This window comes from Salvelinus alpinus, chromosome 5, assembly GCF_045679555.1.
Source record: "Salvelinus alpinus chromosome 5, SLU_Salpinus.1, whole genome shotgun sequence".
Classification (NCBI taxonomy): Eukaryota; Metazoa; Chordata; class Actinopteri; order Salmoniformes; family Salmonidae; genus Salvelinus; species Salvelinus alpinus.
This window is the reverse complement of record NC_092090.1, coordinates 42138320-42147987: the sequence shown is the minus strand read 5'-3', so window position 1 is coordinate 42147987 and position 9668 is coordinate 42138320.

Sequence of the window (9668 nt, the reverse complement as noted above, 5' to 3'; positions counted from 1 at the left end):
GCAAAAGAACACAGACACTGGACAGAGGAACTCTGCCTAGAAGGCCAGCATCCCGGAGTCGCCTCTTCACTGTTGACGTTGAGACTGGTGTTTTGCGGGTACTATTTAACCTCTCTGGGATATGTGGGACGCTAACATCCAATGAAAATGCAGAGCGCCAAATTCAAATAAATTACTATAAAATTATACTTTCATGAAATCACACATGCAATACACCAAATTAAAGCTACACTTGTTGTGAATCCATAAAAAATCTGCTGTTTCCAGCTACAATAGTCATTTACAACATTAACAATGTCTACACTATATTTCTGATCAATTTGATGTTATTTTAATAGACACAAAATTTGCTTTTCTTTCACAAACAAGGACATTTCTAAGTGACCCCAAACTTTTGAATGGTAGTGTATGTTCTTATTAGTTTAGTATTTTTACCCCCTGTGAAAGCCCTACTACACAATTGTATCTTCTATGTCCGACCAATGTTTGACTGTTGTTTAACAAAAGTGTGTCAAAATAATAGTATGCCTCATCTTTATTTCCTAAATTTAAAACCAGCACAATTAAGCATGTTTATGAAGATTATTGCTCCAAAATTATTGTTTTTGTTTAACAGTAAGTTTAATTCAATGAAAAACAGAAATCGAAAGCCACATTCACAATGCTTTTGGTGTAGTGCAAATTTAAGTGAATAAAAAATCCATATTTTATATAAAAACTTCAATCAGTTTAGTCTAGTGACATGTCTGCTGCTGGTGTCTGACGTCCTTTTATGCCTTGGATAAACTGTCCAAATGCATCTATGAAACTGTTGTTAAACAAGGTGGAATGGGCCATTTCAGCTGCCCTGGCTTACCTGTCTGCTGTGCTGGCTGCTGCCTCATCTTCACGCAGCTGATTGATGTGCTGATCCTGCTGCTGACGCTGGGCCTCTAGTGTCTCCAGGTATGAGGCCTCGGTCCCCCTCATGAAATGCAGGTATTTGCTGGTTGTGCTCGCAGAGAGGTACAGTACAGGAATGGCAAGGTTCAGGGAAAATAGGCAGAAGTAATGGCATGTACAGTACAGGAATGATAAGGTACAGGGGAAATATATAGGCAGAAATAATGGCTTGTACAGTACGGGAATGATCAGGTACTGACTCCAAAGCAAACCTGAGGACGGCCAGTGTGAGTGCAGTTTTTTTTCTCCCACCATGTATTGTCTCATCAAATTGATTAAATCTTATCCAGCAAAGGCCAGTGTGGGGCCAACCAGATATACCAACCAGATACACCAGTGATGCAAATAATAAAGGTCTTGGGTCAGAATATGATTAATTGAATCAGTGTGACAGTTTTATATATAAATTCCTGGATCCATACTGTCTCCTTGAATAATGTTTTGGACCATAACCCTGTCATGACAAAAGCCCTCTGTGGATAAGATTGCCCACCCCTGTTGAAGACAGCTAAATTGTGTGATTAGGGCTAAACAAGTGAACATGACAATCAATTAATATTGAACTGTTTACCAACCAAGAATGAACCCTTGGCACCTGGGGGTGCAGGGTCAGGGGTTGCAGGAGCATTGATTGTGTCGATGGACCACGAGTGTCTGGGGGTTCAGGGCTTTGTGGTTGTGGCTTCACCATTCGAGGACGCAGCTTCCTCTGAGTCCGCAAGTTCAGGAATATCCTCTGAAATGTATGTTTGCATGTATAATGTGAAGTCGAACACGTAGTTAAGTCCGCGGCATTGGCCTTCCATGGATGTTTATACGAGAAATTGTTGACCCTGGTTCACATCTCACGCAGTTCTCTAGCTAGGCTGAAGTCATTGGTAGCTTGCTAAATAGTAATTTGGCTGCAAACAATGTATTAAAATGCTGATCATCATTGCTCGGGGTCATCATGGCTTCAAATATCGCTGTCGGTGATGCCGAATCCAGCGTCCCCCAACTAGACATTCCCGGTCTGCATCCCAGTACAGCATTGATGGTGTTGAATCACCGGTGTGTTTTGTGGTCTGATCCATTTTGTTGTTTTGGTCTTTTATCTCTTTATATTCTTGTTTGAGTTTATTTTTTTATTTTTTTACTAACCGATGGATTCCTATCTTGGCTAACGTATCCAATCTTTGTTTGAAGACCTTTTCGTTCGTGGTGGAAGAATCCAGTTGCTTCTGGATTTGAGACACTGTGAAATCATTGTCTGAGACCAATCACTGAGTACGGCCAATTTTCCAACGGCCCACCCACTGGCCTACTTGGTTCGAGGTCAGTAACAGATATCAAACGAGGCTGAATATCCTGCTTCGTTCCAGGAATCAAGCGGGCCATTGGCAAATGGAAATGAAATAGGAACCATGATTTGCACGGCCCAGCATGGCCCTGCAGTGGAAAAGCACCAGTAATGTGTTCAAGAGTTATAAGGTCAATCATATATACATGTTCACCAGATAGACTGTAATTCATTCTTGAATACAGTATTTAGGAAGTGTTTATTCCTGGAAGATAAATCAAGGTTCAGCCATGAGATATCCCGCTATAGTATTCCAAGTTTGAGAATAGATAGTGAATGACCTTATGTAATGCAAATTGATTACTCTTTCGTTAAGTCTAATTTAATTAATCAGAGTTTATTAAGGGGAGACAATACACAAATGAAAGAAAGAGAGCTGGCAAGTTAAGAACACTGATGAAAAACATCTTTCATTTCAGAGAAACACAAGGATGTTGATTACAGCCAGCCATGTCCATATGCACTGGCATCATTGACATGTTCTTGATATTCGTACTAGTTGAAATTAATCAATAGTGGTCACATAGCTATTCTGCTCCCAGCAACAGTTGTAATACAAATATTGACTTCAAATATGTTTACCACTATACAAAGTAAGTTCTCACTATAGAAACGGAGGAAAAAGTTTACTACCATGGAAATGGCAAGTGTGCAAGAGGATTTAAAATGGGTACTGTATAAATTATTGATCTGGGTTTGACAACATGCATTACATCAGTTATTTAAGGAAAGAGTGAAAGAAAGTGTCCAAATACATGATCAAATTAATAGATGTTCATGCTATTTCCCCTCCGTCTACGATGGCGGACCTCCCCCATGATCGCCCAGATTGTACTCGTAAGAATGTGACTCGCCCAATGTCGAGATCTACATTTTCATATCTGAGGGAAATGATAGATGAGGCAATCTGAAGTTGTGCTGAGAGATACATCAGGAGGGAGACAGGCACAGATAAAGAAGAAGGAATTCCAGGCCCTCATTGTCACCCATCCACGGGTCCTTGGATATATAGTGGCTCCCTCAGGAGCAATAACTCATATACATATGCAAAAAGCACAACAGTGCTGCTCTACCCCGGGCCAGATGCTAAACCGCAAAAGGATCACATGCCCTACCTCTATCTCACCCTCTGCTCAGGCACGTATCTTCTTTGGGCCCTCTGATAACGACCTCCTTTTGGCATTCTGTGTGTTCCTACTTTTTTGAGTTTAGCTTTAATAACTTATCTGCATATGTAAATATACGGTATGTCACCTAGTAAAAAATGCTCATTTGTATGCTAGTTACATAGCTGAATGTTTATTGAAGTGAGTTGATGAAAGACTAAAGTGAGTAAGGATCATGGGATGTCCTGATCATGGAGTTTAAACTGTTAGAATTGGCCTACCCACTCTACTGCTCTACAGTTTAATAATGTTATCAATGTACAATCAGTAAACATCTATGTTTCCAATGCATTTACCAAACAGCCAATTCATTACATTTTTTCAGGATGTACTCAACAATGTTTTTATTGAAAAAGCAAAAACCTTGTTTTAATTGCGTCTGGTGTTGTTTGACGTTGCTTACCAAAACTTAGTTTATACATATCCAAAAACAGTTTGATAGATGAACGTTTTTCCTGATGCGTCAAAGGTCTCGGCTCGAATGTTGTTTATCGGCATCTTTAAACGAGCTAAGTTCATTTCCTTTAAAATATGCAGTAGGCCATGTATCGATTTGGCTGGTAAATGCCTCCAAACTCTCAGCTCTGACTGACAAGGACTGACAGGGAAGAAAGAGTTATCAAATTAAAAAAGGAAAATCCATTCACCTTAAACGTTTTGTTTCTTTCCCAGTACCTTTTATTGTAATTACAAAATATACAATTGAGTTGCAGCCATCAGATTCATTTATTGGAAGCATTTTCCCCCCAGTGTTACAGTAGAATGTTATTACATTTTTATGGTTGGGTACCTTAAAAATATAACAACAAATAGAGTGCTTATATATTTAATGACTATGCAACTATGTTTCTAAGAAATGAAAGGTTAAAACAAATCACAACTTTCATTTCTTTTTCAAAGCTGGATAATAGCTGCATCGAAAATAAGGCCAACAACAGTGTTTGAGAGCCTCAATTTATGCATGCTTTTATTCCAGTCCAGCTCAAACGTAGCTATTTAAGATAATTTATTAAAAACATGATTTTAAATCAGATGTGCTAGTGCTGTACCATTTATGGCTGAACATGGTAAAAGCATCCAGTGATGAGAAAATAAATAAATATAATGGAACACATTATAAACATGAATAAAAACGGCCAATAAAATGTATTTGGAAAATAAAGTACTTTGATTAAGGAATAATAATCCACACTCTTAAAGTGATTTTATGAATTAACTTGTGCCTCAGGAGATCCAAATTGCAATATAAAAGTAGAATATTATGAAAACTGACAACATTATAAAATTACATGTAAGTAACAAATAATGGTGAATATATTCACTTTGCTTGAATGTGAATAAAACTTTAATAGTTACCCAATTAAAGAAGAGCTTGGTGTATGTGTTCTACTTTCGCAGTAATTTAGAAAACACATTTCCTCAAGCAAGCTTCAGATGAGAATCAAATGAGGGAGACAAAGGCACATAGAGGAACCATATAGAGGAGAGGTGTGAACCTTTAGCTTCAGTTCCAGCATAGCCATAGTGCTTGCCATTCTGAACACCTTGTGGTGAGTTCCCCACTGAAATGGGCTGGGCCCAGGGGAATAGGAGCCAGGCTGCAGACTGTTCCCCAACCTAGGAACATCTGTGCTCACCATCTGCTTGCTCTTCATGGTGTCTACCTGAAAGTAGCATGTTACCTTCCCGTATTTGTGAAGGAGCAATAATAGTACTTTTGCACTCCTACACCCTGATTCATGTTTTGAGGGATTCCTTTGAATATTCAACAGTTCATATAGTCCTGTACTTTAACCAAATTTTCACCCTAAGGTACACACCCATATACACACTCAAATACCAGTGGTTGAAAAAGTACTAACTTGTCATACTTAACGTAAAGATAACTTAATAGAAAATGACTCAATTAAAAGTAACCCAGTAAAAATCTAAAAGTATTTGGTATTAAATGTGCTTAAAACATCTTAGGGATAGCCCCCTTTTTTTAAATTTTCGCCTAAAATGACACCCAAATCTAACTGCCTGTAGCTCAGGCCCTTAAGCAAGGATATGCATATTCTTGGTACCATTTGAAAGGAAACACTTTGAAGAATGTGGAAATGTGAATTGAATGTAGGAGAATATTACACAATAGATCTCGTAGAAGAAAATACAAAGAAAAAAACTACCTTTTTTTCCCTACCACCATCTTTGAAATGCAACAGAAAGGTCCCACTTTCTAGCCATCACTCTGGTTGTAATTCCGACGGTGTCCACAAGGTGGCAGCAGTGTATATGCAAAGTTGAAGTATGAGTGAACTACATTTATTTATTTATTTTATTTTACCGTTATTTTACCAGGTAAGTTGACTGAGAACACATTCTCATTTGCAGCAACGACCTGGGGAATAGTTACAGGGGAGAGGAGGGGGATGAATGAGCCAATTGTATGACATTTAGTGTGAAGTCACCCAGGTACATTTGGGCAAATCGTGAAGGAGACATTTGCATTCATATTACATTTTCTGCAAGAATATCTTCAAATCTGTATATTTGGACTTTTCAGCTTTTCCAGAATTAGTAGCCATATTATAAGTTCAACATTTGCAAAACAACCAGGTTTCATAACTTCATAACTCTGAATATTCTTATAATTTTTGTCCAATAGGAAAAGGCATGCTGTCCCACAAGGTTAGCAGCTACATTTTGTGACAGATACAGGGTTTCTTTAACTCACGTAAAGCCTGCTCATTGGCTATCTAGCTAGCTTTGTTTGACCCTGATTGGTGCTTATTTGATAAATTTAGAGCCGATCAAGTGAAGACAGCCTGCGTCATCGGCGTGCCATGAAGGCGTCACTCTCTGACCGAATTTGGTGTCCTGTAGGATATACTACACCCCTAATGATATAGTGAAGTCTGGTTACATTCTAGGATCTGAGGAATACATACGAATGTGATTTGACTGGTTGAAACAACGTTTAGGGTTAGATTTTCACAGATTCCTTTCTTTGCAAATTGACCAAGTGGAAATACAAAATCGATCGTGCATGCTATATGGAATTTTTAGGATATGAAAAATGATTTTATCTAACAAAACAACACTTCATGTTATCTCTGGGACCCTTTGGATGATAAATCAGAGCAAGATTTCAGAATGTAAGTACACATTTCACCTTCAGAGGTGAATTTATCAAACCTGTCGCGGTGAAAAAAGTGTTTTGTTGTTAGGAGCTCTCCTCAAACAATAGCATGGCATTTTTTCGCAGGAATAGCTACTGTAAATTGGACAGTGCAGATATAAGACACTTATATGTACCGACATTTGTTGTTTCTCTAAAATCTGCAATTGTGACACAAGGCGCTGCATGATTTACAACTGTCCCGTTTTATTTAAATGTTTTAATTATATTTCACCTTTATTTAACCAGGTAGTTGAGACAAGTTCTCATTTGCAACTGCGACCTGGCCAAGATAAAGCAAAGCAGTTCGACACATACAACAACACAGAGTTACATATGGAACAAACAAACATACAGTCAATAATACAGTAGAAAAGTCTATATACAGTATGTGCAAATAAGGTAGGATAAGGGAGGTAAGGCAATAAATAGGCCATGGTGGTGAAGTAATGACAATATAGCAATTAAACACTGGAATGGTATATGTGCAGAAGATCAATGTGCAAGTAGAGATACTGGGGTGCAAAGGAGTAAGATAAATAAATAAATACAGTATGGGGATGAGGTAGTTGGATGGGCTATTTACAGATGGGCTATGTACAGGTGCAGTGATCTGTGAGCTGCTCTGACAGCTGGTGCTTAAAGCTAGTGAGGGAGATATGAGTCTCCAGCTTCAGTGGTTTTTGCAGTTCGTTCCAGTCATTGGCAGCAGAGAACTGGAAGGAAAAGCGGCCAAAGGAAGAATTTGGGGGTGACCAGTGAGATATACCTGCTGGAGCGAGTGCTACAGGTGGGTGCTGCTATGGTGACCAGTGAGCTGAGATAAGGCAGGGCTTTACCTAGCAGAGACTTGTAGATGACCTGGAGCCAGTAGGTTTGGCGATGAGTATGAAGCGAGGGTCAGCCAACGAGAGTGTACAGGTCGCAGTGGTGGGTAGTATATAGGGCTTTGGTGACAAAACGGGTGGCACTGTGATAGACTGCATCCAATTTGTTGAGTAGACTGTTGGAGGCTATTTTGTAAATAGCATCGCCAAAGTCGAGGATCGGTAGGATGGTCAGTTTTACAAGGGTATGTTTGGCAGCATGAGTGAAGGATGCTTTGTTGCGAAATAGGACGCCGATTCTAGATAACATTTTTGGATTGGAGATGCTTAATGTGAGTCTGGAAGGAGAGTTTACAGTCTAACCAGACACCTAGGTATCAAAAGGTAAAGTAAAGGTATAAACCATTTCAAATTCTGTATATTAAGCAAACCAGATGGATAATATTTTTATTTTTTATTTTTTATTTGACAGATAGCCAGGGGCACACGCCAACACTCAGACGTAATTTACAAACAAAGTAGTTGTGTTTAGTGAATCTGCCAGATGAGAGGCAGTAGAGATGACCAGGGATGTTGTCTTGATAAGTGTGTGAATTGGACCATTTTCCTGTCAAAATGTAATGAGTACTTTTGGATGTCAGGGAAAATGTATGGAGTAAAAAGTACATTATTTTCATTAGGAATGTACTGAAGTTAAAGGAATGTAGTGAAGTTAAAGTAAAAGTTGGCAAAAATATAAATAGTAAAGTACAGATACCCCAAAAAACTACTTACTTTTACACCACTGACAAATACACACACATACAACTAGTGATTGCCATTTATCAAAGTAGCTTTGTCATTACTTACCCAGATGAGAAGGAGTTAATTGCAATGAATGTTTGATACACTAGTGCAGCCTCAGTACACTCAGAAGCCTGCGTTATGCCAGTAATTTGCAATTAGAATACAAACTTGGACAACACTTTTTCAAATGTAACAATGTAATGCCTATATTTGTTTTTTTTCCTTTATTTAACTAGGCAAGTCTGTTAAGAACATATTCTTATTTTCAATGACAGCCTAGAAACAGTGGGTTAACTGCCTTGTTCAGGGGCAGAACGACAGCTTTTTACCTTGTCAGCTCAGGGATTCGATCTTGCAACCTTCCGGTTACTAGTCCAACGCTCTAACCACTAGGATACCTGCCACCCCAGGTTGTCATGAACATAACTTCAATATTGATATAACATGACATGACCTCAGACATATTCCCTATAATCACATGTAGTAGATGTTTTATTGTCACATACACCAGATAGGTGCAGTTTACTGTGTTGTTTTACAGTGTCAGCCATAGTAGTATGGTGCACCTAGGACAAATTAGGGATAAGTTCCTTGCTCAATGGCACATTGACAGATTTTTTTACCTTACCTCGGGTATTTGAACCAGCTAGGCTACCTGCTGCCCACATAATGGTAACTTTACTCATTTCCATGATCACCTGTACCTGTGCCATGGTCTATATTGGCAAAACTACTAGAACCTAATAGTGTTACTCTGTGGTGTTATTTGAAGGACTTCATCTTAAAGCTTCACTTAAGTAACAACAACCGTAAAGATACATTGAATATGGGAAGCCCAGCCCAAAGCAGTAAAACAACCCATAAGTGCACAAAAACAGAATTCAGAGAAATGGCTTTAATTAGCTAGTTGCTGTTTACATTCATGACAACATCATATTTCCACTTTGTTTCTTTGGTTTCAAAAACTGTCCCTTAATTAAGGTGGTAATGTTGAAAGACCCTCAAGAGAAGAAGCTGATATCCAATAAAACTTTGTGGTGCAAAGAAGATTTCTGTCTGACCTGGAATAAAGTGTGTGAACATTTCAGAGACTCATCATCTAGCAATCAGTATTCCAGAGACTCATCATCTAGCAATACTTATTCCAGAGATTCATCATCGTCTAGCGATGTGAGAGGAAAAGGCACAGAGAAGGTCCATAGTGGCTGTACCTCCCTCTCTTTAACTTGTAACCTAGCCATCATTGCAGAGGCCAGAGAGCTGTGGCAAGCTTTGAAGCATCCCTCTAATTTAACTCTGCCACGGCAAGGAAATTGAAGTCAAAAGGTTCACAGCACCTCATACTGCAAAAAATGATCTCCCCAGGATGGATGTATAAAGGGGAAAGGGACAATTAACCTGGTCACTTTTAGACAATGGTGAAGACAGCAGTCTGAAAAGACATTGAG